General features: G+C 39.5%; 1 protein-coding gene across 3 annotated transcripts in view; it reads right to left on the reverse strand.

Annotated features, from left to right (window-relative positions):
- The window catches only part of DMD (dystrophin), a 2,119,021-nt gene that overhangs the window by 519,372 nt on the left and 1,574,323 nt on the right, over positions 1–25,326 (reverse strand). The window lies entirely within an intron of this gene.

The raw sequence follows: 25,326 nt of genomic DNA on the forward strand, positions 1-25,326 counted from the left end.
CATGGCAGCATTCCAGACGGTTAAGATGAAGATGTGCTCAGAGCACAATGGCCTTACGTGCCATTTTCTGAGAAGATAACAGCACAGAGTTGGAAGAGAAATACACAGATGAGAAAGAGAACTCTAGATAGGAAGGGTAAGAGCAGGTGAGGAGAACTGGAAGAGCAGGAAGATTCTTGAGGGAGCTGAGATACAAGGTTGAGGATGAGGAACTATGGGGACAGGAGTAGGTAGGAAACCCTGACAAAGTGCCAAGAACCCACAGGGAGCAAATGCCAAAAATTATGGAGAAACACCATGGAGGCTAAGTTGGAGATAAAAGAGTAAGGAGAGAGGCCAAGTTGGGAAGAGAAGCATAGGAGAAGTGTCAGAAATAACAAGAGAGGAGGCACAGGTAAGGCAATGTTCCTCACAGTTTTCTTTTCCACAAGCTTCCCTATTCACTCAAAGCTGAACATTTCTTCCAAGACATTGTGTTATGCATGTCCTTTATGTACAGCTATCCCTAAACAAGATGTATTTTTCTTATAGTGTAGTTATATTTACACGGACTTCAGGATGCATTTTTTTTTTAAGTATAGCAGAAGGGATGGATTTTTAAAGTCTGGTTCCTAATGCAAGTTTTAATTATTCTGTAGGAAAGAAGTCCAGACTGTTAAAATGCGTGAATAGTCATCTAGTATAAATAACATCATCTCAATTAATTTTGCCCCCAATTTTTATGATAGGCATTACTAAAGAAGATCATGTTACTGCTTCTCAAAGACTTAACTGATATCTTTCTGCTTTAGGATTAACTGACAATCTGAGTACTGTAAGCAACATTTCTATAGGGTCTATTCTCCTTAGGAAAACAAAGTTCACATTTTCTTTTATCAGAGTAATTAAATCTCAGTTTCAACCTTTAGAAAAACAAAATTGTCATGTAAGCCAGCATTCTTTAAAGTTATCTAGGAAAATAGTCTATATACACTTAAAAAAAAAAAAACCCTACACAGTCTACTGCTAGGAGAAGCATGAAGTTAATGTATCAACAGCAAAGTTTGGCAAAAATAATCAGAATGAGCTATAGGAATAATATTTAATTTTCCTCTTCACATATTTAGTATTGATCTCTCTTATGTTACCTACGAAATGTTTTTCCAAATTCTAGCACTCTCGAATCATAAGGGAACTGAACTAGAAATCTTTTGAGTGATGACTACTTACTTGAAATTATAGATACCAAATTGCAAAGCATCTGGCTCATCCTTGTGCTAGCATGATTTCTCAAAATCCAAAAGTGCCCTTTAGATGTTATCATTTAAATAGGACCCTTAATAATTAACCACCTGATTTGTTTTCGCTGCTTTCCAGGTAGATGCTAGGGATCAGCATGGATAAAGGTGCAGCTAATTCCATGGCTTCTCTACCAATGTTTACAAAAGCATTGTTATGAATGACTTTTGCTTGCCATAGAAAGGAGCTTAATTTTTAAAAATCCAATCTGTCCTTTGCTCTTGGAGACCTACGAGCGCAAAGAAATCAAGTTCACCACATCAAAAGCAGTGTGAGGGTAGAGGCCAGTTTACAGGATGACTGCGGTGGATTGCATTTGGAAATACCCTTGAAGATCACCTCTGAAAGCTTAATTGACACAGGATGAGGCAGCACATCTAGGGAAGATTAATGCCATTTATTTTTTTTTTAATTTTTTTTTTTTTTTAATTTTCAAATCACATACCCTCCCCAATGTCCATAATCCCACCCCCTTCTCCCAAACCCCCTCCCCCCGGCAACCCTCAGTTTGTTTTGTGAGATTAAGAGTCACTTATGGTTTGTCTCCCTCCCAATCCCATCTTGTTTCATTTATTCTTCTACCCACTTAAGCCTCCATGTTGCATCACCACTTCCTCATATCAGGGAGATCATATGATAGTTGTCTTTCTCTGCTTGACTTATTTCGCTAAGCATGATATGCTCTAGTTCCATCCATGTTGTCGCAAATGGCAAGATTTCATTTCTTTGGATGGCTGCATAGTATTCCATTGTGTATATATACCACATCTTCTTGATCCATTCATCTGTTGATGGACATCTAGGTTCTTTCCATAGTTTGGCTATTGTGGACATTGCTGCTATAAACATTCGGGTGCATGTGTCCCTTTGGATCACTACATTTGTATCTTTAGGGTAAATACCCCAATAGTGCAATTGCTGGGTCATAGGGCAGTTCTATTTTCAACATTTTTGAGGAACCTCCATGCTGTTTTCCAGAGTGGCTGCACCAGCTTGCATTCCCACCAACAGTGTAGGAGGGTTCCCCTTTCTCCGCATCCTCGCCAGCATCTGTCATTTCCTGACTTGTTGATTTTAGCCATTCTGACTGGTGTGAGGTGATATCTCATTGTGGTTTTGATTTGTATTTCCCTGATGCCGAGTGATATGGAGCACTTTTTTCATGTGTCTGTTGGCCATCTGGATGTCTTCTTTTGCAGAAATGTCTGTTCATGTCTTCTGCCCATTTCTTGATTGGATTATTTGTTCTTTGGGTGTTGAGTTTGCTAAGTTCTTTATAGATTCTGGACACTAGTCCTTTATCTGATATGTCGTTTGCAAAATATCTTCTCCCATTCTGTCAGTTGTCTTTTGATTTTGTTAACTGTTTTCCTTTGCTGTGCAAAAGCTTTTGATCTTGATGAAATCCCAATAGTTCATTTTTTGCCCTTGCTTCCCTTGCCTTTTGCGTTGTTCCTAGGAAGATGTTGCTGCGGCAGAGGTCGAAGAGGTTGCTGCCCGTGTTCTCCTCAAGGATTTTGATGGATTCCTTTCGTACATTGAGATCCTTCATCCATTTTGAGTCTATTTTTGTGTGTGGTGTAAGGAAATGGTCCAATTTCATTTTTCTGCATGTGGCTGTCCAATTTTCCCAGCACCCTTTATTGAAAAGGCTGTCTTTTTTTCCATTGGACATTCTTTCCTGCTTTGTCGAAGATTAGTTGACCATAGATTTGAGGGTCTATTTTCTGGGCTCTCTATTCTGTTCCATTGATCTATGTGTCTGTTTTTGTGCCAGTACCATGCTGTCTTGATGATGACAGCTTGTAATAGAGCTTGAAGTCCGGAATTGTGATGCCACCAACGTTGGCTTTCTTTTTCAATATCCCTTTGGCTATTCGAGGTCTTTTCTGGTTCCATATAAATTTTAGAATTATTTGTTCCATTTCTTTGAAAAAGATGGATGGTACTTTGATAGGAATTGCATTAAATGTGTAGATTGCTTTAGGTAGCATAGACATTTTCACAATATTTATTCTTCCAATCCAGGAGCATGGAACATTTTTTCCATTTCTTTGTGTCTTCCTCAATTTCTTTCATGAGTACTTTATAGTTTTCTGAGTATAGATTCTGTGTCTCTTTGGTTAGGTTTATTCCTAGGTATCTTATGGTTTTGGATGCAATTGTAAATGGGATTGACTCCTTAATATCTCTTTCTTCTGTCTTGCTGTTGGTGTAGAGAAATGCAACTGATTTCTGTGCATTGATTTTATATCCTGACACTTTACTGAATTCCTGTATAAGTTCTAGCAGTTTTGGAGTGCATTCTTTTGGGTTTTTCCACATATAGTATCATATCATCTGCGAAGAGTGATAATTTGACTTCTTCTTTGCCGATTTGGATGCCTTTAATTTCCTTTTGTTGTCTGATTGCTGAGGCTAGGACCTCTAGTACGATGTTGAATAGCAGTGGTGATAATGGACATCCCTGCCGTGTTCCTGACCTTAGCGGAAAAGCTTTCAGTTTTTCTCCATTGAGAATGATATTTGCGGTGGGGGTTTTTCATAGATGGCTTTGATGATATTGAGGTATGTGGGCCCTCTATCCCTACACTTTGAAGAGTTTTGATCAGGAAGGGATGTTGTACTTTGTCAAATGCTTTTTCAGCATCTATTGAGAGTATCATATGGTTCTTGTTCTTACTTTTATTGATGTGTTGTATCACATTGACTGATTTGCGGATGTTGAACCAACCTTGCAGCCCTGGAATAAATCCCACTTGGTCGTGGTGAATAATCCTTTTAATGTACTGTTGAATCCTATTGGCTAGTATTTTGTTGAGTATTTTTCGCATCTGTGTTCATCAAGGATATCGGTCTATAGCTCTCTTTTTTTGGTGGGATCCTTGTCTGGTTTTGGGATCAAGGTGATGCTGGCCTCATAAAATGAGTTTGGAAGTTTTTCCTTCCATTTCTATTTTTTGGAACAGTTTCAGGAGAATAGGAATTAGTTCTTCTTTAAATGTTTTGGTAGAATTCCCCCGGGAAGCCGTTCTGGCCCTGGGCTTTTGTTTGTTTGGAGATTTTTAATGACTGTTTCAATCTCCTTACTGGTTATGGGTCTGTTCAGGCTTTCTATTTCTTCCTGGTTCAGTTGTGGTAGTTTATATGTTTCTAGGAATGCATCCATTTCTTCCAGATTGTCAAATTTATTGCCGTAGAGTTGCTCATAGTATGTTCTTATAATAGTTTGTATTTCTTTGGTGTTAGTTGTGATCTCTCCTCTTTCATTCATGATTTTATTTATTTGGGTCCTTTCTCTTTTCTTTTTGATAAGTCGGGCCAGGGGTTTATCAATTTTATTAATTCTTTCAAAGAACCAGCTCCTAGTTTCGTTGATTTGTTCTATTGTTTTTTTGGTTTCTATTTCATTGATTTCTGCTCTGATCTTTATGATTTCTCTTCTCCTGCTGGGCTTAGGGTTTCCTTCTTGTTCTTTCTCCAGCTCCTTTAGGTGTAGGGTTAGGTTGTGTACCTGAGACCTTTCTTGTTTCTTGAGAAAGGCTTGTACCGCTATATATATTTCCTCTCAGGACTGCCTTTGTTGTGTCCCACAGATTTTGAACAGTTGTGTTTTCATTATCATTTGTTTCCATGATTTTTTTCAATTCTTCTTTAATTTCCCGGTTGACCCATTCATTCTTTAGAAGGATACTGTTTAGTCTCCATGTATTTGGGTTCTTTCCAAACTTCCTTTTGTGGTTGAGTTCTAGCTTTAGAGCATTGTGGTCTGAAAATATGCAGGGAATGATCCCAATCTTCTTTGATACCGGTTGAGTCCTGATTTAGGACCGAGGATGTGATCTATTCTGGAGAATGTTCCATGTGCACTAGAGAAGAATGTGTATTCTGTTGCTTTGGGATGAAATATTCTGAATATATCTGTGATGTCCATCTGGTCCAGTGTGTCATTTAAGGCCTTTATTTCCTTGCTGATCTTTTGCTTGGATGACCTGTCCATTTCAGTGAGGGGAGTGTTAAAGTCCCCTACTATCATTGTATTATTGTTGATGTGTTTCTTTGATTTTGTTATTAATTGGTTTATATAGTTGGCTGCTCCCACATTGGGGGCATAGATATTTAAAATTGTTAAATCTTCTTGTTGGACAGACCCTTTGAGTATGATATAGTGTCCTTCCTCATCTCTTATTATAGTCTTTGGCTTAAAATCTAATTGATCTGATATAAGGATTGCCACTCCTGCTTTCTTCTGATGTCCATTAGCATGGTAAATTCTTTTCCACCCCCTCACTTTAAATCTGGAGGTGTCTTCGGGCTTAAAATGTGTTTCTTGGAGGCAACATATAGATGGGTTTTGTTTTTTTATCCATTCTGATACCCTGTGTCTTTTGACAGGGGCATTTAGCCCATTCACATTCAGGGTAACTATTGAGAGATATGAATTTAGTGCCATTGTATTGCCTGTAAGGTGACTGTTACTGTATATGGTCTCTGTTCCTTTCTGATCTACCACTTGTAGGCTCTCTCTTTGCTTAGAGGACCCCTTTCAATATTTCCTGTAGAGCTGGTTTGGTATTTGCAAATTCTTTCAGTTGTTGTTTGTCCTGGAAGCTTTTAATCTCTCCTTCTATTTTCAATGATAGCCTAGCTGGATATAGTATTCTTGGCTGCATGTTTTTTTCTCGTTTAGTGCTCTGAAAATATCATGCCAGCTCTTTCTGGCCTGCCAGGTCTCTGTGGATAAGTCAGCTGCCAATCTAATATTTTTACCATTGTATGTTACAGACTTCTTTTCCCGGGCTGCTTTCAGGATTTTCTCTTTGTCATTGAGACTTGTAAATTTTACTATTAGGTGACGGGGTGTGGGCCTATTCTTATTGATTTTGAGGGGCATTCTCTGAACCTCCTGAATTTTGATGCTCGTTCCCTTTGCCATATTGGGGAAATTCTCCCCAATAATTCTCTCCAGTATACCTTCTGCTCCCCTCTCACTTTCTTCTTCTTCTGGAATCCCAATTATTCTAATGTTGTTTCGTCTTATGGTGTCACTTATCTCTCGAATTCTCCCCTCGTGGTCCAGTAGCTGTTTGTCCCTCTTTTGATCAGCTTCTTTATTCTCTGTCATTTGGTCTTCTATATCACTAATTCTTTTCTTCTGCCTCATTTATCCTAGCAGTGAGAGCCTCCATTTTGATTGCACCTCATTAATAGCTTTTTTGATTTCAACTTGGTTAGATTTTAGTTCTTTTATTTCTCCAGAGAGGGCTTTTATATCTCTCGAGAGGGTTTCTCTAATATCTTCCATGCCTTTTTCGAGCCCGGCTAGAACCTTGAGAATTGTCATTCTGAACTCTAGATCTGACATATTACCGATGTCTGTATTGATTAGGTCCCTAGCCTTCGGTACTGCCTCTTGTTCTTTTTTTTGTGTTGAATTTTTACGTCTTGTCATTTTGTCCAGATAAGAGTAAATGAAGGGGCAAGTAAAATACTAAAAGGGTGGCAACAACCCCAGGAAAATATGCTTTAACCAAAATTAGAAGAGATCCAAAATCGTGAGTTGGGAGAAAGGGGATAAAAAAGAGGTTCAAAAAGGAAGAGAGAAAAAAGAAAAAAAAAAAAAAAAAAAAAAGAAAAAAAGAAAAGAAAAGAATTTTAAAAAAAGAAAAACACCTAAGAAAAAATGTAAAAAAAAAAAAATATATATATTAGAAAAACTAGTAAAAAATCGTTAAAAAAGAAAAAGGTAACAGTTTAAAAAAAAAAAAAAAAATTTTACCCGAAGGCGAGAAAGAAAAGAAAAATGAAAAAAGAAAAAATTAAATTAAACTGCAAGACTAAAAAAAAAAAATCACAGGAAAAAAGCCATGAGTTCCGTGCTTGGCTTTCTCCTCCTCTGGAATTCTGCTGCTCTCCTTGGTATTGAAAACCGCACTCCTTGGTAGGTGAACTTGGTCTCGGCTGGATTTCTTGTTGATCTTCTGGGGGAGGGGCCTGTTGTAGTGATTCTCAAGTGTCTTTGCCCCAGGCGGAATTACACCGCCCTTACCCGGGGGCTGGGGGGTGAGTAATCCGCTCGGGTTTGCTTTCAGGAGCTTTTGTTCCCTGAGCGCTTTCCGTAGAGTTCCAGAGGACGGGAATACAAATGGCGGCCTCCTGGTCTCCGGCCCGGAGGAGCCGAGAGCCCAGGGCCCCACTCCTCAGTGCGCCCTCAGAGAACAGCGCCCAGTTACTCCCGTCTGCCTGACCTCCGGCCGCGCTCCGAGCTCACCGAGCCTGCGACCGGTTCAAGGTAACACGGAGCTGCGAGCTTACTGTCGGCTCTGTCTCTGTAGCCGGCTTTCCCGTCCCAATACCCGCAAGCTCTGCGACACTCAGACACCCCCGATCCTTCTGTGACCCTGCGGGACCTGAGGCCACGCTGACCCCGCGTGGGCTTCGCCCCGGTTTAGCCTCTGGAGCGATGTCCCTCAGCGGAACAGACTTTTAAAAGTCCTGATTTTGTGCGCGGTTGCTCCGCCGCTTGCCGGGAGCCGGCCCCTCCCCCCGGGGTCTATCTTCCCGTCGCTTTGGATTCACTTCTCCGCCGGTCCTACCTTTCAGAAAGTGGCTGATTTTCTGTTTCCAGAATTGCTGTTCTTCTTCTCTTCGATCTGCCGATGGATTTTCAGGTGTTTGCAATCTTTAGATAAGCTATCTAGCTGATCTCCGGCTAGCTGAAGCAGTCTCAGCTTGCTACTTCTCCACCATCTTGACTCCTCCTCCCAGATTAATGCCATTTAGAATGACTGTGCTTCCGAGTTTGATCTGACTCTCTGTTCACTTCTTGGTGTGAATCAAATTGTTAAATTGAATTTCAAAAATGTTACAGTGATGACTTAGGAAATCATTGGCTACCCAAGCACTCCAGCAACGGGCAAGTTCCCCACACCCCTGTAATGCCAGCAGACTCCCCACCTCTCCTCAACACCCCTGAGCATGTCACTCACACACTTTCCTTCTTCAGTTAATGCTGTCAGAGGAAAAAACAGTGATTTCTGAATAAACTGTATTTAGCCTTGTTTCTTATTTGCACCATGCACACCACTACCTGAATAGCCTCTGGGAGCAAGTTTAATAATCAGTTTATTGTTAAATAGTTTGGGTTCTTGGGGGAAAAATGGCATTCTCTATAGGTAAAGTAGTAGTTCATCATCCACACTTGAAAATTCGTGTTATTGAAAGGCATATACCTTTCTGTTTTCTCATTTGAAAACAGGAACATCATAATTTTCCCTATGTGATCATGTTTTTCCTGGAGCATGTATTTAATAGTAGCTCTTAAAACTTGCAGTATGTGATGTAGTTGTAATTAATTTAATCTTCATGAAAGTGATGCAATCAAAATAATAGTATTGGTGTAGCTTTGGTGTTAGGACTAATAAAACTGCCCATTTGCTTTGTGAGTGGGATCTATACTCAAGGAGAATTTGTTCACCATCCCTGACACCTACTGCAGTATCTCGTCAGGAGTGAGGGTTTAATTTTTACCAAAGCAATTAATTTGAAAATTGCCAATGTATATCCATATCAGTCTTTTCATTTTAGATATTTTGATTAGGTAGTAATCATACTAGTGCACATGTAAATATCACTGTTTGAGTCCGACTTTTTTCTTTCAAAGTTGGAATCATAAGGCTCTTGCCAGATAACTCATTTTCAAAAGTAGAAGTTGGCATAACTTTGAGTTATAGATAAGGAAGACAGAGAGGTGCTTGTTTTTTCAGGAATTAAGGCAAATACTTGCTTAGATGTCCTCCTGGAGCCAGTCATATTAGTGATGCTGGCAAAGGTACAGAAGAGTTAGCAGAACTATCTGAAGTATTAAAAAGCAAGCAACAAGTGATCCTACATGAGAAAATTCTCCAAGAATTAGAGAACTCCAAGTCATGTAAATGATGTGGCAATGTAAACATAGGGAGAAGACTGTCTTCTGTCCCTTCAACTAAAAAAATCATCTCTTTGTCAGAATTGCCAAAAAGCTGGGGATCCGAGCTTGGGAAAGGAAAGGGAAAGTAAAGGACTTTTTATACCTTGGTATCTTTATCTGAGTTATAAACATTGGGAGGTTGAAATCGGTGACGAAGATTTAGAAAAGGTTAACTTGGGCCTGTAAAATGTTACACTCATTTGGAATGTGGGCCAACAAATTATAAAGATGTCTGTCTACCTGTTCGTCCTTCGACAAGAGAGGGCAGAACTCAGCCTGAGCAAGCTCCCCTACCCTAGCAATCAAGGACCCGTGATGGAGAGGTAGTCACAAACCAGGGGCTTGCCAAGGAGTCTGCAAAATCCTACTACAACTTTGAGCTCAAACAATGGTTCTCCAAACTGCTCTACTGAAAAGCTCTAGTCTCTCAGAGTAGACCCAGTCTGTCCATTAAAAATGGTTGCCAGGTGAGATAGGTTGGCTGGTTGGCCACCCTATAGGAGAAGTATATGAAGGCTGATTCATACACACACCAAAGGCTTGGCTGGGCGTCTAGAATTGTCTAACTGCCAGGGTAAATTTTTCCGTCACAAGCAGCAACCTAACAATTAGGCTAAATGTATTCATTAGCAGGTTGTAGATTATATGTTTTGGGTGGGGAAAAAATTTATAAGAGTTAGTCCCATGCTATTAAAATGTTGACAAGAATGGAGTATCAAGGAGGGTTAATGGAGTTTGTTTCAGGGAAAAAAAAAAAAAACCCACAAAACCTTATTAGCAGATCCCAGCAATTATAAGAGACTCTATTGTTCATTGCTCTTTGCTAAAATGAAGTCTTCTTTTACTAAAGTTATTCTACATTATTTCTGTTATTTCTAAATGACCTCCCCTCTATTCTCATTGTGGAAATCTCAGGAAAACAGGTTCAGTAAGAGTCAAATATGCTGTACCTGAGAATCAAACTCCCTTTCTCTCTCTTTATTATCATCTTGTTCCTTTTCCTCCTTCCGCTCCTCTTCCTCCTCTTCTTTCTTTCTCTCTCCCTCTCTGCCCTATCTCTCCCTTAGCTACCGAGCTATCTATCTACGAATATTTCCAGAAAAAGTCCCTAAGCTTGTAAGAGAATATGAGGTGACAATAATAGTTCCAAGGAAATGACAGAAAAGATGTCTGAGTAGAGTCAAGGGTAGAATAATACTACTTCCCTTCAGCAGTATGGCATATTTATAGGCTTATGCCCCAGTGCAGAGTTGAACTAATGGTACATGAAATACCACCCAGAGAACTCACAGTGAAATGATCTCCACTCGGAGGTCTGGGCTAGATGCTATGCTATCTTACAAATGCTTACTGAGTTAATTATCATTTTATAATACATATAATTATTTTATAATAGAATAATTATTGGATCAGATGCTATAGTGTCATATAAGGCTCTTCTTGAGAAATTGGTTCCAAGGTCAAAGTTTTAGAAGGAATACATACTATATAGAGTATCACTTTTCTCACACATTCCTGAACACACATACTTTATTAATGCATACACACTAATAAAAACTCTGATTAATACTACAGACATTGGTTTACCTTTACTTAATCTGATAGTACCCAAACTTCGTTTTGGACCATAGAATCCTTACTAAGATAATATGGAGCTAGCTCTGAAAAAAAATAAAAAAGTCTAAAGGAAGAATATATGAGACGATCAGGATGCTAAAGTCATGTGTCTAGCTGCTGCTTGAAATTATTGTTCAAAGGTTTCCCAACCTGTTCTTGAATACTTCTACAACCTTATAAGGTAGCCTGTTCCATCTCTGGATAGCTCTATCACAAAATTCCTTTCTCTACTGAGCTGAAATGCAAGTTCTTAAGACTATATTATATGCTTGAATTTACCCAGGCTAATGTCCCCATGGTTTTCCTTCATCATTGCTTTCTTTATTGCTGTGGTGGGGGGAGGGGTCAGGAGTGAAGGAGGGAGGATTACTGTCAATAAATGCCCTATGTCGTCTCCCCTTTCTGAATGTTCCGGTTGGCATCATGCAGTGGTTCTCCAACTTAATATGCTTAGAAATGGCTTGGAGACTGGTTAGATTGTCAAAAGTCTTCTGGGCCCCATCCCCAGAGATTCTGAGATTTAGTAGGATGGGGTAGGACTCATGCTGTGCATTTGTATTGAGCTCACAGGTGATACAAACGGGCTAGTCCAAGCACCACACTTGGAGTCACACTGGGGTATTGTATATATTGATACTCTGCCAAGACCCCATGCTCTAGCTGGTGGGAATATTGGCTGCTAACTGCTCACAGCTGCCTCTATCACTGGAAATTGCCCTCAGCTATAGTTAACTGTTTTATCCAAGGTTGTCCTCTCCTCCTGGGCGACCCAGATCCAACGAGTGGCTGGCTCTAGAGTTCAAAGGCCCAGCCTCCTTGCCTCAATTCAGGACGTCTCTGAAAGGATCCTGCAATTTCCAGAGCTCCCCTGTGAATCTGTTGAGGGCTCAGGTTCCCTTCAGGTTAGCTTTTCTCTCTGCCCAATGCTACCTCTGTCACAACCTTCCATATGTATCTCATGGAAATACTCTTCGACAAAATCTTTTGCATGCAACTCTCTACGTTAGGGAGTTTTCTTCCCTGTTTCCAGGGAGCCCCATCTAAAACAATTGGATTTTATTTTTATTTTATTTTTTCTTTTAAACACAAGTGTAGCACCTTATATTTCCATTTCATCTTTCAATATGCAGCTTATCCCTACAATTTGTTGAAATCTTTTTGGCTCCTGAGACTCTTGTCTACTTCTTCCTGCTTTGTGTCATTGGCAAATTTGATAAGAATGCTATCTGTGTCTTCATCCAAGTCACTGATGAAAATATTGAAGAGGACAGAGCTGAGATTAGATTACTGTGGAAAGCTGCCAGAACCTCCTTCCAAGTTGACATGTATCCATTAAACAGCAGTGAAGGGAGCCCAGGCCTGAGTCAGAGATTTGGGTTTGGAACACCAGCTCTGAGGAGAGGTAAGTAGCTTATATGGATACCTAAAAAGAACAATACTATTTTAGTTTCTATGTTAATAGGCAACTTAGGTGCTCCTTACATATTACATATTAATAAATCACATCTCACCACCAAAAATCCAAAGAAAATAATAAATAATCATGAATTTGTGATTATTATTTATCTAATTTGCCTCAGGATGAAAGCAGTATTGGGGCAATTTGATGGAGGGTTTGTGTCACTTAAAGATTTTTAAAAAGAGGTTGTGATAAAATGGACGTTCAATACCTAACTCAGTTTCACAAGGTAGACCTATAATACTCATGATACAGAAGAAAAACAGAACTCCTCAGGAATTGTGTGCATCACCATCAGTGTAGGCGACATAGGTTATGATCTCCACATGTGTTTGGGGTAGGGCACTTTGACTTGTAGTGTTTTTTTTTTTTTGAAGATTTTATTTATTTATTTGATAGACAGAGATCACGAGTAGGCAGAGAGGCAGGCAGAGAGAGGGGGAAGCAGGCTCCCTGCTGAGCAGAGAGTCCGATGCGGGGCTCCATCCCAGGACCCTGGGATCATGACCTGAGCCGAAGGCAGAGACTTCAACCCACTGAGCCACACAGGCACCCCCACTTTGACTTGTTTTAAATGCACTGTGGCTTGAGGACACTGACTGGACATAAAGTGATGTCATGAGTATCATATTAGGGATTTGATGAAGCTAACTGCGAAGGTGAATCTTAGAGGATACTTAGAACACACAAGGGCTGCGTGGCATGGACAAGTGATTTACTGGCTAATGGAAATGGTTTTTCTGTCTTCGGGTGAACACTGACACTAGGCAGCATGGCTAGAGCAGAAAGCACTGGCTGGAGGCATGACAGTATTGCTTTTGTTCCTGACTATTTAATGAGTCACCACCTACCTCAAGAAAGTTATTTCTCCTCCCCCATATTTTTTCCTTGAAAAAGATATAACCTGTACATTATCTTACTAATAAAAATGTAGTAGGGAATTTTTCAAGAAAAAAAAAAAACTATCTGACAACTATCATATGATCTCCCTGATATGAAGAAGTGGTGATGCAACATGGGGGCTTAAGTGGGTAGGAGAAGAATCAATGAAACAAGATGGGATTGGGAGGGAGACAAACCATAAGTGACTCTTAATCTCACAAAACAAACTGAGGGTTGCTGGGGGGAGGGGGTTTGGGAGAAGGGGGTGGGATTATGGACATTGGGGAGGGTATGTGCTTTGGTGAGTGCTGTGAAGTGTGTAAACCTGGCGATTCACAGACCTGTACCCCTGGGGATAAAAATATATTATATGTTTATAAAAAATAAAAAAATTTAAAAAAAAACTATCTGAAAGTGCTTTCGACTATTAATAAGTTGGGAAGAAGTAAAAAAAAAAAAAAAAAGGCCAAAAATATATTTCCAGATATAGGATGAAAGGAAATGCTAAAAATGTGAAGGATCATTCTATATCTCTTAATTTAAAATGTTCTACCACAAATACATTCCACTTTATATTAGGGAAAATGATTTCTAAATATAGAAGAAGCTTCTAAACACAAAACAATGGTAGATAAAATACCAAAACAGAATGTCAAAGGGGCCCAATCTGAGCTCAGAAACAACATAAAGAATCCCGTGGGTCAGAAATAGTAGAGAAACTCCAATTGGCATGTAGGATTGAAGGCACAGGCTGTGCAGCTCTGGGACGGGAAGTCAAGAGTGGTCGTCAGTTGAGATTTTGCTGGGCTTGGGAATCTGAAAATGTTCTGGGCAAGATAAAGGACCGAAGGCAGGCTCTTGGCTTCAAGAAGTTAGGGATGGTATCAGGTTTCCCAGCCCATAAAAGGAGGCTGCACAAAGGCACAGCTGTTGACCTAAGAACTGCTTACATGACCCCTTTTTGGGGAAAAACTGAAAAGATGAAATTTCCCAGAACTCACTGACATCTATCTGTCTTGCTTAATTTTTAGAAATAAGGAATATGTTTAAATTCATTGTTTATAGAAAAAAAATTCCTATTTTAAGCTGAATAAAGCCAAAAGATCCCGAAACTACATGTTAGAATGAGATAAAATTACAATTGAAATGATAATTATATCCATTTATTAAGTTAACTTAATAAAAATAAACTCTAGCTCATGTATACATTTTACTGAATATTTTTTAAAAAGTTTTTATTTGAGAGGGAGAGTGATGTAAAGAAAAATCAGAACATGAATATCATTGAAAAGTAATATCATGGACATGGTTGCTAACATCAAGGGTTCAATGAAACCAAGTAAGGGAAACTTTCTCCCATTTGTTTTAATTTTGCCAAAATATTAAATTTATGAATGAAGACAAGAAAGGTCCATCTGTGACCTAGGATTGTTTCCTAAAGGAAACAATTCTAAGTTATCTTTAGTTTTGGAGTCTTTTCACGGGTCAACTGTATGCAGGAGCATCACCAAACATCTCTTTGGGTGTGCTGGTAGAGCCTTGTTTAGGACTACATGACCAGGATAGAAAGCAAATGGCTGTTTGGCTACATCACCAGGTAATTTTCCACACCAGTAAATCACCGGTGATATGGTTCCAAATGTCTCCCTTTTTGTGCAATCTCTGCAAGCTAAAAACATTCTAATTACTTTAAAGGAGATGACATAAAATGAAGCAGGCATTTAAGACCAAGAACATTTTAGATCCATATAGATCATGACACTCCTTGGCCCAGTGCCCCAAGGTTTTGCATTACAGGTATTATATTACCCTATTGTAACATGGTGAGAATTCTTGTGCTTCATAATCAGCTGGAAAGATTGGGTCTCAGTAGTATAAAAAGCGGAGGGCCTTATAACTATATACACATCTCTCCTTTGAAGAGTCAAGAGAAACTTCCTCTGTCAGAAGAAGCATATCTAAAAGGTGCATATTTTAATGCACCAAATACTTTAAGTCCTTAAGATGGACTATATAGTATATTTCACATGAGAGGGATTAAAAATAGGTGACTCTAAATTGAGAAGTTTGAGCTGGTATCCTTAGGGTCATTTGTTGCTTTAATATTTATGATGATGCTACAAATATATTACAAGCAGTCCCTGACTTAATAAGAGGTTATATTTTTTAACAAATGTCCTGTTAGCATCATGTCACATTCTTTACATAGCTTCAAGGGCAGCAGCAAATCTTCATCCTTTATATTCTGGGGAATAATCCAAAGTCATCTGGTACCCAACATCTGACTATTTCATTCAATTCATAATTATTGATTACAAGTATTGAGCAAAGACAAGGTATGGCTATACAGTAATACATCAATGTTCTGATGCTCATATAATAGTCCCCAGGTATTCCAGAAAAAGAATTCTGAAAATGTTTTTGGAAGGGTCAGCATTTGCGAATAGAACATAAGTCTGTTTTATCAAGTTGCCATGCCCATCCTTCTGCTAAATAAACAAACTGCCAACAAGCAAAAATTTGTGATAATATTTGCTTTTCTTTCCTAAAAAAAAAAAAGAAGTTTATTTATTGACTTCTTCGTTCGTTTTTATTTTCAGAAAAATTTCGATATGCTTTTGGGAGTATATCACATATGTAAATATCATCCATCAGGTCTTAGGAAGAAAAAGAGCACTTGGAGCAAAGGGAAACCAGAGGATTAATTTTAAGGAAAACCACTCTGAGGCCAGCATGAAGGCCAAATGAGTGTGGAGACCTAATGGCTGGGAGCACAGAGCAAACGTGGTCGCAGTCTTTGAGGTAGAATATGATGAGCTGGCAATAGGGATGAAGAAAAGGGGGTAGTTTCTAGAGCAAGTTTTGAAGTAGAAATCACAAACTTTAGAAGCCAATTTAATAAATGTATCAATAAAGTAGAGAAGAGAGAGGGAGGGAAAGGCAGAAGGAATTCTTAGGTTTCCAGTTTTAGAGATGATTCAGTAATCAAACTACACTGAAAATAAAGTCTAGCATTGTTTTAGGGGCAGACAATGACTTCTCCTTTAGAAGTTTTGGACCCTGTAGGATGGACAGATGGAAACACATGGTAGATGGCTTTAAGTACAGTTCTGGACATTGGCAGGCGAGAATTCTACCACTGAACCACCCATGCCAGTTCTGGACATTGGGAGAAAGATAGAAGATGGAAATAAAAACTGAGAAATCTTAGTGGTAGTTGAAACCAAGATAAAGGTACTTGAAATGTGTATAGAAAAGAGAAAGGATTAACAATGGAGCACCAACATTTAAGGGCTGTAAAGAGCAAAAATAACCTATATAGGTTATTGTGACAACTCCCAAATTCATATCTCAAGTCATCACCATTCGTTGGAATTTAAGATTTTATATCTACCTAACTACTCCATATCTCCACATAGAGGCATGACTGGCACATCACAAGTAACATGCCCCCCATCTTCTTCCTAGGATGTGTTGCTTTTTTCCCAAAGATTTATTTATTTTTAACTTGAGAGAGACAGAGAGAGGGAAAGAGAGAGAGAGAGTGGGTGGCAGGGGAGAGGGAGAGAGAGAATCTCAAGTAGATTCTCTGCTGAGCACAGAGCCTGACATAGGGCTGGATCTTATGACTCTGAGATCATGACCTGAGCCCAGATCAAGAGTCAGACACTTAACTGACTGAGCCACCCACGTGCCCTCATACATTGCTTTTGAAGTCCTTTCCATCTCAGTAAAATGAGTGTCCCATCTTCCAGTTGTTCAGGTAAAAACTCTGCAGTCTTTTTGGATTCCTCTGTTTCTTTCACACCTGAATCTAATTCATTAGAAAACTTTTTGGGTTCTGTCCTCAAAATAGAGTAGAGTCCAATCACTTCTTACTACATTCACTTCTCCTATCTTGACCCAGACCACAGTCATCTCTTGAGGAAATTATGACAACAGTCTCCTAAAGGTTTCACTACTTCCCTTTAGTGTAATACAGTACACTGAACAGAGGGTCCAGGTGAGTAAAACCATGCCATTCCACGGCTCAAAACCCCCCAAGGAATCCCATCTCATTCCATGTGAAAGTGAAAGTCCTCTGGGGGACCTAGAAGGCCAGATGTAACCAGATTCCTCCCATCTCTCTGAACTACATACCTGCCAAGCTCCTGTGACCCTCTCCTGTTACACTGGTCTCTCAAGGATTCATTCAAAAGGCTAAGAAGATTCCTGCTTCAAGGCATTGCCACTTACTAGAATCTCCTGAAATGATTTTCTTCCAATTATCTACATGGCTGCCATCCTCAGGTCCTCTGTATTTTGTTTTAATGTCAACCATTCCATGTGACTTTCCTTAACCACCACATTTAAATAACCACTGTTCATTTTCACCACACACACCTATTCTCAGCTCCTTTCCTTCTTTCTTGCCACATTGTACTTGTCACAATTTAAAATCCCATATATTTAACTTTCTTATTTGTTAATGTCTATTTTGCACCTTCTCCTTCCCCAAATAAAAGCTTCATGAGGGTAGGAATTTTCATTGCTATATACCAAGTACCAAGACTTGAGCCTGCCTAGCACTGAAATATTCTTGAGTAAGTGAATGAATGCTTATGATATTTATGACAGATGACATTTACAGAGCTCTTACTATGTACCATACATGTACCGAGAACCTTAGTCTTACTGTATGACTAGAAAAACCGGAGAAGAATTGCAAGACAATTTCTTTCTGGAAACCGGGCAAGGGAAAGTTTTGAAAAGTCAAGTTGATCGACAGGACCAATGTTAAAATGAAGTCAAGTAGATAAAGAAATAAAAATAGGGCAGTTAGTGATTGTAAAAGTCACTGACGATTTTAGTGAGCCCTCATTTTCAGAAAAGCAGGGGGGTGGTACCAGAGAAGCCAGATTGCAGTGGGTCAAAGCATAATCAGGAGGTGAAGAATAGGAAACAGTATTCCCAGATACTGCTTCAAAAACTCTCAGAGTTTCAAGCTAATAAAAAAAAATGATGGTAAGGGGAAACAAGCACAACTATACAGAAAAGACACTATCCTAAGAAGGTTCTTGCAGCACCAGAGCTTCAACATGATATTTAGCTGAAGGGGAGGAGCAAAGAAAAAGAAAAGAAATTGATGATCCCAGGGGAAAAAAAAGCGGAACAATTTTAAGAAAAAAAATGTGCTGGAGAATCTGAAAGAGATTCATTGTCCAGCTAGAACAGCTCTTTGCTGTACCCATAGTAGGACTCAATATTTTTTCCCTTTCCTTGTTTCCTTAAAGAGGAAAAAAGAAAGGACCTAGGAATAGAGAAGCAAAGAGTAACTTATGCATGCTTCATGGTTGCCAAAGATGGCGAATACTGGTGACAGTTTTTCAGTGTATCAGCTATGAATTGTGATTACTCAAATGTGAAAGATTTATTAGGGAGAACAGGAGCACACTGTTATTTTGAGGAAGAGCGTATTTCCATGCATATACTTGCATATACACATATGTGTATGTGTATGTATATGTGTGTATATTATATATATGTATATATATATGTATATCTATCTATCTATAGATAGATAGATACAGAGAGAGAGAGATTTTCCTCTCTATTTCTCTCTAAAAATCCTAGAGAGATTTTTCGGGTATCTGGGAGCTTTTTCAAGAAAGTTCCAGCCATGCTGAACCCTCTGACACTAGGACCAGGCCCTCTACTTGATGAGTTCACTCCTGGCTGGCTGGTAGGTAAATGCAGAAGCCCTCATATAGCTATAGACAGACAATTCAGGTTAATGCTCATTTCTTGTTTAAAGAGTGATCCTGGAATAGAAAGAAGGAAATGAAATCTCATGACAGTGTCATCATAAAGTCTTCAGCCAGATGGCAGTCCTTGAAATCTAATCCTTAGAGGCTTCTCACAATCATTTTAATATCATGTCTAATAGTATCCTATTCACCAATTCATATCTATTCGTAGAGGTTGAAAACAAAGAAATGAACTTGGAGAGGCCCCCGTTTCTGGCTTTCTATGTTAACATGGACTCTATCAGGAATCCAATCAGGAAAACAAAATGTTTTCCTACATAGATCACAGTGATGAACTATGTTCTGATCTCAATTGTTAAACTGCAGGATTTAGTTGAGAAATAGCCTTCTCTTTTAATCATTGTATATTACATCAATTCCTTTTAGGCACACGAGGCCTTTTGCATTTCTCTATATGAAATGGTAAAGTTCTTGTCAAAGCCAAGGTGTAATTCGAAGGTTCTTATGACCTATTAATAAACTTAAGCTCAACACTAAAATACAAAACAAAGTTATTTAACTTTTTTTAAGGATTTCCTTTATTTGAGAGAGAGAGAGAGCATGTCTGTGCAAGTAGGGGGAGGAATAGAGAGGGAGGGGGAAGGCAGGGGAAAGCATCTGAATCAGAATGTGGAGTCTAAGGCAGGGCTTGATCCCATGACCATGAGATCATGGCCTGAGCCAGAACCAAGAGTCACAGGCTTAACTGACTAAGCCACCCAGGTGCCCCAGTTCACTTTTGTTTTTGATTATGTTTCAAAACTATAGCCTGTCACTATATAATATCAAAGTAAAGTTTATCAAGTTACATTTTTTTTAAATTTTTTATTTTTTATAAACACATATTTTTATCCCCAGGGGTACCGGTCTGTGAATCACCAGGTTTACACACTTCACAGCACTCACCAAAGCACATACCCTCCCCAATGTCCATAACCCCACCCCCTTCTCCCAACCCCCCTCCCCCCAGCAACCCTCAGTTTGTTTTGTGAGTTTAAGAGTCACTTATGTTTTGTCTCCCTCCCAATTCCATCTTGTTTCATTTATTCTTCTCCTACCCACTTAAGTCCCCATGTTGCATCACCACTGGAATACTATGCAGCCATCAAAAGAAATGAAATCTTGCCATTTGCGACAACGTGGATGGAACTAGAGTGTACCATGCTTAGTGAAATAAGTGAACATGGGGACTCAAGTTAAAATTTTTACATGTTATTCAACAATTGGAAAGTGCACTAAAGAGTTTGATTGAAAGCTGGTTGAAATTTTATTTTTTTAAAAGATTTTTATTTATTCATTTGACAGAGACAGAGATCACAAGTAGGCAGAGAGGCAGGCAGAGAGAGGGGGAAGCAGGCTCCCCACTGAGCAGAGAGCCTGATGCAGGGCTCGATCCCAGGACCCTGAGATCATGACCTGAGCCAAAGGCAGAGGCTTTAAAACACTGAGCCACACAGGTACCTCGACTGAGGTTTTAAATAGGCTTGCAAATGTCTCGATATTATGCATGTATTTGTCTATATGACCAAAAGTCTCAGGGCAGGTGGTACATTAGTGTCCTGCAATAAAGCCTGAAATCTGAGAAATAGTGTAACCAGAATGCTTTCAGCAGTGTCCCTTCTACCTAAAAAGTCATATTTATAGGTACTTTTCAAAGATATGAGTATTTTTTTATCCATAACCCAAATATCAATATTAGTAATCTCTCATGTTAAAATTGTTTGTAAGACTAACAACAAAAGTGAAAGTGTTTCTATGCTGTGATGGCTATAGTTTTTGAGACTTTAAATACCAACTCTACGAAGTGGATAAATAGAGAAGATATGAAGTAGAAACAAGGAAATAAAATAATGTGAACCAATGCCTTTTTATTTTTAAGAAATTGTTGTAAATGTGCCCTACATTGCTTAGCTAAACATGGACAAAGATGATGTGGAGCAGGACTACCAGGCAAATTTTTCTGTGTTGATGGAAATGCTCTCTTTTGCACCATCCAGTAGGGAAGTCACAAGTTACCTGTGGATCTGGAGCACTTAAAAGGTGGCTGATGAGATGGGGAAAATGAATTTTTAATTTAATTTTAATTTACATTCAAATTGCCACCTGTGGCTACTGGCTACCCCTATTGGATAGAGTGAATCTAGAGGAAGATGATGATGTTATTTTCCTCATCGGTTTACCTGGACAAGACACTGGATAAAAAGGTCAAGATAAAAGATCATATAAAGAGTTCTCTTTTTCTTTATCTACATAGCACAGGATCTATAAGAACGCAAAATAAGAGAAGCTGAGAAGCTGTAGGCAAGTGGAATATGACTTCATATGTGTGGTTGACGTACACAGCATTACACAGAACGTGAACTTGGAGTACAAAGGTTTCATTAGCCAGCGGAGAATCCAGCTCTCCTCGAGACCTTTCAGACTGACCAGGACAACTATCAAGCCCAATGGCCACCGTTTTATGAACCTCTGTAAATATACTATACAAACACAATGCACATGAATCTTTGAGCTACACGAATATACTCTCTTTACTCAAAGATCTGATGGGTTATCTTTCCAGGGAACTTAAGGCTGTCCAGCTACAGCATGCCAGTTTCCCAGTTTATTCTTTCCATCCCCTTTGAGGCAGACATTCTCTCTTGGCTGACTCAACCCCAATCATTAGCCACTAGATGCAGTTTTTTGGCAAATTCTGGTCCTCAATTTCTTGGGAAACCCACTGCTTTCCTGACCCAAGCACCACTCCTTCTCCTTCTTTTTCTTCCTGCTGGAACGCGCATGTTCTGAGGGACATGCCAAAAAGAATGGGGAGACTTCAAGGCTGACAATGCTGAGCCGTTGAGCCAATGTCACCATCTGCCTACCTCTGAACTATTCATTAAATGAGGCAAATACACCACTATTAGGTAAGCTACTGAACTTGGGTTTTCTGTTATTTGGAATGGAAAACAATCCTAATGGATATAGTTTTCTTCTGTGTTAAGTTATTGGAGCACCAGAACACTTGTATTTAGTTATTTTTCATTAGTTCATTTACCTATTTAATAAAAAGTGTGTTGGGGGTAGTTATCATTTGCAAAGCTAAGTACATGGTAATAGGGTAGACAAGCAGCCCATGGGAATACCCTCACAGAGCCAACATTCTCATCAGTACACTAAAGTAATGAGGTAAACTCTATAGATGGGGCCTAAAAGTCAAAAAAGACTTCCGGAAGGAATTGGCATTTATACTGAGACCTAGATAATGAACAGAAGTTAACTAGGCAAAGAAGAAGGAATAATACATAAATATCAGGTCAGGAGGTAGTAGAGAAGACAGCACATAGCTATGAGGAAATGAAAACAGCTCAATGTTACTTAAGTATGTGTGGGGGACGTGCAAGGGGAGACTGAGGGAATGCAGAAAATGAGGCTGTAGTTTTAAGGAAAGGCTCAATCACACATGACCTTGAAGTCATTTAAAAGAGTAGAGTTGGTATTTAAAGTCTCAAAAACTATAGCCTGTCTTCAGAAAATAATGGATAAGCCATTAAAGGCTTTAAAAGTCAGAGGAGGGTGAACTACATAAATATACCGTATTTAGAAAGATCAGCCTGCCTTTTTTGTAGAGAATGGGTAGGAAGTAGGAAGACTAGAAGGAAGGATACCAAGTAGGTCAATGATGTAGTAACTCCTGACAGTTGAGGAGGACAGAAAAGGAGAAGTGGTTGGATTTGAAAGTTACTTCAGTGGTAAATAGCTTTGTGATAGCTTAGCTACTGGGGTTGTAAAATGAAGAGTGAAGCATGAGTTTCGATTTGGCAACTGACTGGGGGAAGAGAAGTAGGCTGCATCTGGAAAAAAAAGGTTGAAAGAGGGTAAACATGAGTTCAGCCTTGGGCCCATTCAGTTTGCGATTCCAGAGGGACGTTCAACTGGAAATAAGTCAGTGGGATACGCAGGTCTGAAAATCACACGATCACTGTCAGTGGCAAATGACATAAAGGGATGGTCATCAGTGTACTCACAGAGTATACATGAGAAAGGCATGGGGAGGAACTTTAGAGGCAAGAGTTAAAATTAGTTTGGCAGACTTCAGCTTTTGTAGGAGCCAGTGGGAAATGGAATTTGGCTGCTAACATCCTATTTAAATGTAGCCATTGGAGAAATAATGGTATACCTTCCTTAGGCAGTAGATTTTTAGGGATTGAATAAAAAAATATAAACTGGAAGCTCCTCCAAGGGCTGAAAGAAGCCAAGCCCTTAAGGAAGTGATTATAAGGAGAGATAAAGCCACTTGCACATCAGAGGAGCATGGGAATGTGGAGCCAGGAGACTTCCAGTAAGAGCAGCATAGGTGGAATAGGCTTTCCCCCTCCCCGAAGCCCTCAGTTTGTACCAGGAACAAGCTTTCTTTTTGGCCCCCCTTTTAGCTTACATATCCTAAACTTACTAAATTAATTTCTGATCTTAATTTGCTTTTCCAAAGAGACTTCTCTTTTTTTTTCTCTTTGACAAACAAGTGTTTCCTATTGAGATTGAACTACTGAGTCTCTGATACCATTGGCTTACATATGTGTAAGTCTTCCTGAGCCTAATCTGCCCTTATTTAATTCAACAGATACCAGATCCATATTTGAATTGAAAAATTCAAACCTTGCTACTGAAAGGAAGCAGTCACTTCAAGAATTTTTTTTCTGATTATCACTCCATTAGTCAAGCTTGTCCTCTCTCCACCAGGGTCCATGAGATGGACCCCTGAAGGTAACTCCCAACTGCAGGTTGAAACTTCTTTCCGTGGTCATCTGAATACCTGCTGTCTGGAATTCAACACTAGAGCTGCTCTCTCCCCTCAGGGCCACCGGTGCAAAACCAGTTTCCCAGGAGTTTTCACTCTTTAATTCCTAACTCAATTTCAAGATTTACTTGCTTTCTCAGTTTCCACATATCGGTAGCTCACTACTCCTAAGAGTTTCTGCTCTTAGTTCAAAATCTGTTGGTTTTTCTCCCCCTGATGGAGGCCTTTTCTTCTTAGTCTAGGCCACCTAACTGACATCTTCAGTAATTCATGTCATCTTCTGGAATTTATTTACATTTCACTGTGGTTTTCCTCATCATTGCACAGGTACTCTTTTTGCCCCTATTTTTTTAAAAGATTCTATTTATTTATTTGAGAGAGAGAGAGAGAGAGAGCGAGTGCACACAAGCAGTGGCAGGAGTGACAGAGGGAGAGGGAGAAGCAGACCCCCCCTCTGAGCATGGAGCCCGACGCAGGGGCTGGATCCCAGGACTCCGAGGATTATGACCTGAGCTGAACTGCCTCTGTTTTTTGACAGAACTAAAAATAAGTACTCAATAATCCTTAAATTGCCATCGCATGAACAAGGTAACCACATCATGCAAAGAGAGTCATAATTCAACAAGGATTTCCCAGCTCCCCATCACATCACTTGGTTCAGGACCTCAGGATATGTCAAATAAGAAAGAGGGTCTTTCAAATCACAAGGGGCTCTGGACTCCAGGAAACAAACTGAGGGTTACAGAAGGGAGGGGAGTGGGGGATGGAGTAACCAGGTGATGGGTATTAAGGAGAGCACCTGTTGTGATGAGCCCTGGGTATTATATGCAAATAATGAATCGTTGAACACTACATCAGAAACTAATGATGTACTATATGTTGGCTAACCAAGTATAAAAAAAAGGGGGGTCTCTCTCCATAGGGAGTTTAGACTAATATGAAGGACGAACATTAAATAATTAGTTACATAATTCATGTTTTTATTTAAAATTAGGATAAATGCTATTAAAAGAAAAGCACATGGGGTTAAAGGAGTGCATAATAAGAACATAGAATCTACCTTCAGAACACAGTGTCTCTAAGGGCTGTTAATTTTCATTGATATGGAAGGGGAAAGGAAGTTCTGAGTCATGTTACACTGCACAGATTTTCTTACTGAGTATGTGGAATGAGTTACAAACAGCACCTTGGACAGCTATAATCCCATCATGAAACCCCAAATGGCCTCCTTGCCAGATTAAGAATGGGGCAGCATGGGGGGCACCTGGGTGGCTCAGTGGGTTAAGCCGCTGCCTTCGGCTCAGGTCATGATCTCAGGGTCCTGGGATCGAGTCCCACATCGGGCTCTCTGCTCAGCAGGGAGCCTGCTTCCTCCTCTCTCTCTCTGCCTACTTGTGATCTCTCTCTCTGTCGAATAAAAAAAAAAAAAAAAAAAAGAATGGGGCAGCATGTGTCACTATGGAATAGAATGATATTTCTTTAGATAGAGTTCTCAAAATGTATTGGTAAATGGCTCTTTTGATTATAAATCAGTATTTTGTGTTTGTCTAAACTC

Source organism: Mustela putorius, unplaced genomic scaffold (genome assembly GCF_011764305.1).
Source record: "Mustela putorius furo isolate JIRA1106 unplaced genomic scaffold, ASM1176430v1.1 tig00003836_pilon_pilon_pilon, whole genome shotgun sequence".
NCBI lineage: Eukaryota > Metazoa > Chordata > Mammalia > Carnivora > Mustelidae > Mustela > Mustela putorius.